Source organism: Galeopterus variegatus, unplaced genomic scaffold, assembly GCF_000696425.1.
Source record: "Galeopterus variegatus unplaced genomic scaffold, G_variegatus-3.0.2 Scaffold1912, whole genome shotgun sequence".
Classification (NCBI taxonomy): Eukaryota; Metazoa; Chordata; class Mammalia; order Dermoptera; family Cynocephalidae; genus Galeopterus; species Galeopterus variegatus.
The window spans coordinates 217,940-224,225 of record NW_007728023.1 but is presented as its reverse complement, the minus strand read 5'-3'; the positions used below and the strand labels follow the sequence as shown (position 1 = coordinate 224,225).

Below are 6,286 nucleotides of genomic sequence, written 5' to 3'. Positions count from 1 at the left end.
CTCATTGGTGGGAGCTAAAAAATAAACAAATTAATTCACCCACATACACACGAAAAAAAAACCGGGGGGGGGGGAAGAAGATATAACAACTATACTTTTTTAAAGTTGTTACAACAAGCAAACGGAAAGGACATTCTTGGGGGCTAGGGGAGAGAGGGAGGAGGGAGGGAGATGGGCCATAATAATCATATACATTGTATATTGACAAAATAAAAATTTAACGAAAAAAAAAAATCCCTAGGTGCTTCTGTTCCCCGGGATGTTATATAGGACTCAGGCTGTTCCTGTCAGATTCCCAGCAGTGATATTTTAAGAATTAAGTTTTAGCACAATAGCCTTTTCATAGAAAGCATTATTTTTTTAAGGTGAGCTAGATTTTATAATTAGTTGCCTCTCTTAATCTGGTGTTTGTGATATAAGAATTAAGGATTGTATGTTTCTCCCTACGAAAACGATAGTATTTTGAATATGCATGTATTTAAGTTAAACAAATCCTCTCTCTTATAATTCTTTTCCAAATAAATCAATCCAGATTGTATTGTTTTATAGAAAAATCTAAATGCTAATTTGGTCTATGGTCATAGCAGAGAGACTTAAGAAGAGAACCCAGATTATGAGATGGGCTGATTTATTGCTCCTCCTACAACTAGTAAATTGTGACTGCTACTAAGCTGCTGTGAGTTCTCCAAGAATGCCAGTCTTGGGAAGAAAAAGAGGCCAAGAGACACAAGCTGAAATAGACACTGAATTGTTGACCACCCTTTTTTCTGAATTTTGTGTCCAAAACCGTATCTCAGTCATGCAACAGCAGTTACACTGCTAGACTTACTTGGTTGGCTGAAATGTCTCTTATCTTTGTTTCATTTTTCAATCTATATTCCTCGATCTTTGTATTTACCATATAATATTGAAATCATTCATCAATTTAAAAAACAGTGGCTGATTACTTGCAATAAATCACACACCTGACCTCAGAGAGTGTACGTGTTAACAAGGAGGACAGACATTAAACAAGTTCCAGCTTCAAAAGTAATTATTTAATTAGAGTTGTGATTAGTGCCTTGAAGGAAAAGTACATGGGTAAAGAGTCCACATAGAATGAGGACCTTAGGGCTGACCCCATGGCTCACTCAGGAGGGTGCGGTGCTGATAGCACTGAGGCCCCGGGTTCTGATCCTATATAGGGATGGCCGGTGCGCTCACTGGCTGAGTGTGGTGCAGACGACACCGTGCCAAGGGTTGCAATCCCCTTTCCAGTCAAAAAAATAAAAAAAGAACGAGGACCTTAACCAGGATAAGAATTAAGGAAAGGCTTCCTAGAGGAAAGAACATGAAGAGTGAGTGGATGTTATCACAGCAGAGAGAGGAGTAGGTCAAGAGTGTTTGAGACGGAGGGCTCTGAGTGTAAAGGGGGTGCCTTCAAGGACCTACGACAAGGCCATTGTGGCTGGAACATTATATATAAGGGGGAAAGTGGAACAGGATGGCCTGGAGAGGAAATCAGAGGCTAAGCCGTGACGTGATGTGCTTAGGAGATTAAACAATACCAGAAAAGAGGGGAAGCCCTGAAGGATATCAAGTAGGAAAGTGATAGTTTCATAATCAGATGAGAATTTTTGTAAGGCCACTTCTATTGCTTTGGGGAAAATGGATGGAAGAAGCCCATGGAAGCAAGGAGACCTATTAGAAGGCTATTGCAGGAAGCCATGGGAAACATGATGGTGGTGACAAAATATTTCAAGAGTGGAATCAATAAGACTTGGTCATTGATTGCACATAAGGAATGGTGACAAGAAGGAATCAAGAGTAAAGCCAAGGTGTATAGTTCGAGCAATAGGTGAGCAGTGGAAGTGTCTGCTGGAGGAGGAAAGACAGAATGCTAAGTTCAGTTTTAGATGCATTCAAGTCTAGGAGTTTGAGGGCATCTGGAAAAGTTGTTCATAGACAGTTCAGAGGAGAATTCTGACTAGAGATAGAATTGGAAAGGTGTTGAGATACAGGTGGAGAAGATTGTTCTCGTGGCAGAATGTAGGATGCCCAGAGGCTATGACTGGGCCTCGGAGCACTTTCCCCTTTATAGATTAGGTGGAGGAGGAGTGATGGAAAAGGATAAAGAAAGGAGTCAGGGAAGTGGGAGGGAAACTAGGAGCATGTGGTCTCATGGGAACCAAAGGGAAAGAATGTTTCCAGAGAGGGACTGATCAACTTTGTAGAATAATTCTGAGAGGTGGTACAACATAAAGACTATAAGAATACATTTAGTTAAGTGATATGGAAATAATCAGTGAGTTATAACAAGAGTTATTCCCAAGGAGTACTTGAAACAGAAGTCAGACCTGAGGGTTTGTGGAGGGAATAGGGACTGATGGTTTCGAGAGAGAAACTATAGGAAATTCAAACCAGAAGTTTGAAAATGGAGGGAGAAGAGTGGTGGTAGACAGAGGAGTCTGTGGTATCCAGAGGGGTTTTTTGGGATGGGTGGGGGTGGAGGGACTGGTTGGTTTGATGATTTGTTTATAATGAGACATGCATAAGTGCTGATGGAAAGGGTCTAGTAGAAGAGAAGAAACTGAAATAAAATTAGAAATGGAGGAAATACTTTATATTTTTGAGGAAAACCTGAACAGATAAACTGCAGAACATGTGTAGAATGGTTGGTTTTTGTTGGAAGAAGGAAGCAGTTGGCTGAATGAAGTTCCATCTAATAGCTTCCATTTTTCCAGTGAAATGGGAAGCAAGGTTATCAGCTGAGAATGAGAGAGTTGGAAATTTGAGAAAAATAGAATGGATTTAAAATGGATTTTGCAGAAATTTGGAGACCAAACTACCAGGCAATTTTGAGGATCTCACTGAAGTCACTGATCATTAATTTGTAGTGGTACCAATGTGTTCCATTGTGCTTTTCTTCCATTGTTCTCCGAAGCCTGGGTGTGGACATGAAGAAGATAGATAGGTTCATCCCACTTGCCAGAGAATTTGCAAGAGAATAATTGAAATTATGGGTCTTAGAATCAGTAATAGAAATAAAATAGAAGACAGAAAAGGGTAATTGATGATCGGATAGGAGAACAGATTCATGAATAGATGGAAAGTTGGAGGAGCGAGTCAACTCGAAGCACCGAGTAGAAGAGTTGTTGTCATGTGATACTTAACAAAGCAAGTTAAAATAAAGGAAAGTTGTGAATGAGATGCTAGATGTCTGCACTGTTTGATTGATGGAGTAGTTTCAACATTGACAAGGTCCACAGCATGACAATAGATTGATGAGGCAGAGCGGATGATTCACTGGAGTGGTAAATAATTGATTCATGTAAATTTTAAAGTCATCTAAGTTGATGGATGAAGTTGGAGTGGAGAGAGAGTGGGGAGCCTGTTAACAAAATCAGCAGTGGAGGAGGAGGAGTGACTGGGAGGTCACATGAAGACTGCCTCAAGGAATGGAGAACAAGCCTCAAAATGTGGAGGCTTAACTACAGAATGAGGGAATAGTGGCCTGGACGTGGTGATGGGGAGGACACTGGCCCCACTCGCAGACTTGGAGCTACTTGGAGTGTAAAATGGCCCCCATTTGAGAGACTGAAAGATGAAGCTTATTCTCAGAAGACTGGCTAGGTTCAGTTAAGACAGAGATGGAAGGAATTTTCTGAGTAGAGTTCGACAATATAAGAGGAAAGATTCACTTTTTCATGGAATGGCTGTTCCACTGTGACTGGTACATGGGTTAGCCAAGAATGAACAAATGGTGGCTTGGGTCACAGTCTTTCTATGCAGAGAAATGTTTTCTTTCCATATTTCTACTCTCAAAACCTAGAATACTGTGAGACACCTGGACATGCTAAAAAAAAAAAGTGTTAACTCTTATTGAAAGTTCAATTGCTCAGCCTTTTGCTGACTCTACATTCTACCATTCTACTGTGAAATTTTGAATACTAGTAATCATTATATAATAATTTAGATGCATATCCAAAAAGGTATAAGAGATTCACTTGTACCTGTATTTTCATCCGTACACATCTGGTGATTAGATCTTTGTTACGAGCTTCTCTTGGTATCATTTGCTTCTTTTACCCCTAAAAGTGAAGCAGTAGAATATGCTCTGGTTAATGTAGTGCTTTGGATACTTAGGCTGTAGTTAATTCAAGTGTGTTATACATGGAGCTTCACTCTCAAGACATAGGAAGGATCATGATGTTTGATCTAGATGCTGTCTACCTGTTGGGAGATGGGAAGAGGGAAGGATATAGTCACAAAATCACATGAAAACTTTTTAAACCACCTTATCATTATAGAGGAAAAATGCTATGCTATATAAGCATATTTCAAAAAGTTCATGGAAAAATAAAATTAAAAGACAATGCAAATCTTTCTATGAACTTTTTTGAAGTACCCTCATATGTGCAGGTAATCCACTGCCATTTACTTAAAAATCTTTATTCTTTTTTCCACTTCCCCTAGTAAATTGGAGCTCTACAAGCCTGATTTTTTCTTATAACACTAATGAGTAAAGTCCCAGAGTCTGGCTGTAAAAATTCAAATCTTTATAATTAAGTAAATCATCCCAAGAAAGGAGTTGAATGAATGTCCTCTTCCTTTACAGCTCTAGAAAGAGAGATGTGGCTTTTGCATTATAAACTAGGTTTTAAAAATCCAATTTGAGAAGGCACTAAATTGAGAACTTCTACAGCATATCAATGCTATTTACCTATGGAATATGAAGATTTATGTGACTATTTAGAACCCTTTGTCCAATTTTTTCTTAATATGTATCAGATCTTGCAAGTGTTTGAACAAAAATGTTTCACAAGATTATGAAGATTCTAGAGACAAAAATAACCTCCAAAAGAAACATGTAATTCTGATTGGTTGTCATAGTTGATAATTTGTTATTCTAGTAATTATAATATAACTGACAATTCTGTGTAACTAAATATAAATATTTGTAAGAGTTCTATGTCAAATCAGATGAGAATCACTATGTTCTTCTTCTCCCACTTGCTTTACAGAATAACTGAAACCCTGTGAGTCTGCAAGCCTTCTTATTTAAAAAAGATTTTTAAAAAACCAAATTATCATTAATTATGATATGTAACAAGTATTGAACTTACATTCCCACTGAAGACAACTATAAAAGCTTAACAAAATCAGTCATGATATGTAACAAGTATTGAACTTACATTCCCACTGAAGACAACTATAAAAGCTTAACAAATGTACAATATAATTGTTTTTAGACATTGAATGGTAAACATTTCAGGGCTATGATCCTTGAGAGAAAGCAAAGGATGTGAGCCCCCTGTTTTAATTTTCTTTCTGAAGACATTTATAAAACTGCTGAATAGGGAAAAAGGGACCAAACAGAGAGAAAAACACAGATAAGGAGGTCTAAGACTGTAGAGATCTAGAAGAGACTGAAGGGGAGAGTAACAAACAGTAGGGAACCATTGAGAGGATATATATATAATTTCTCTCAGATACTTGGCCAGATCCAAAGGTGTGCAATTGCAGGGTGAAACTGTGGGAAGCCCAAGAAAAAGAACAGCTGCTAAGAGGCTAACTGAGCAGAAATATTGGACTTTACACATTACTGGGGAATCATTAAGAAACCTTGGTAGACACCCCAAGCTTTCACTTGAGACCCCAGAAATATCTCACCTGAGGAAAAGGACCCCTACTAGGAGTAAAGGCAAAGATGAAATAGATCTGCCCTGGGCCGGCCCGGTGGCGCACTGCTATAGTGCGCCGCTTGGGAAGCACGGCAGCGCTCCCGCCAAGGGTTCGGATCCCACATACAGACCGGTTCCCGCTCAATGGCGCAACACCGAGGGTTGTGATCCCTTGCCGGTCCCGGTCCGGTACGGGGGCGACACTGAGGGTTGCGATCCATTGCCGGACATGGAAAAAGACAAAAAGGAAAAAAAAAAAAAAAAAGAAATAGATCTGCCCTAACAAGGCATAAGACCAAGCCTTGACAAGATCAAAGTGATCCTTCAGTAACTTAACATAATTCAGAACCTGTCCACAATGTCCAGCATACAATAAAAATTACCAGACATTTGAAGAAACAGAAAAAGGACACTGAAAATCAAGAGAAAAATATGGCCAGTGGAAGCAGACCCAGAGATTATCATTACCGATATTAAAAAAAAAAAAAAAGGCAGAGGAAAGATTAACAGGATGAAGTATTTTAACAAAGAATGAAACATTTTTTTAAAAAATCAATCAAGTTTTGGTGAAGAAGAGGAAACCCAAGACCAAATGCAGACTATGACAAACAAATCTGTTTGTG

At 38.8% G+C, this 6,286-nt stretch overlaps 1 protein-coding gene across 5 annotated transcripts in view; it reads right to left on the bottom strand.

Annotated features, from left to right (window-relative positions):
- The window catches only part of MOBP (myelin-associated oligodendrocyte basic protein), a 65,850-nt gene that overhangs the window by 46,302 nt on the left and 13,262 nt on the right, over positions 1-6,286 (bottom strand). For all 5 annotated transcript variants that reach the window (XM_008579561.1, XM_008579563.1, XM_008579560.1 and 2 more), the window contains exon 2: positions 3,993-4,070. The gene's annotated coding sequence lies outside the window, so the exon portion shown is untranslated. The remainder of the gene's footprint in view (positions 1-3,992; positions 4,071-6,286) is intronic.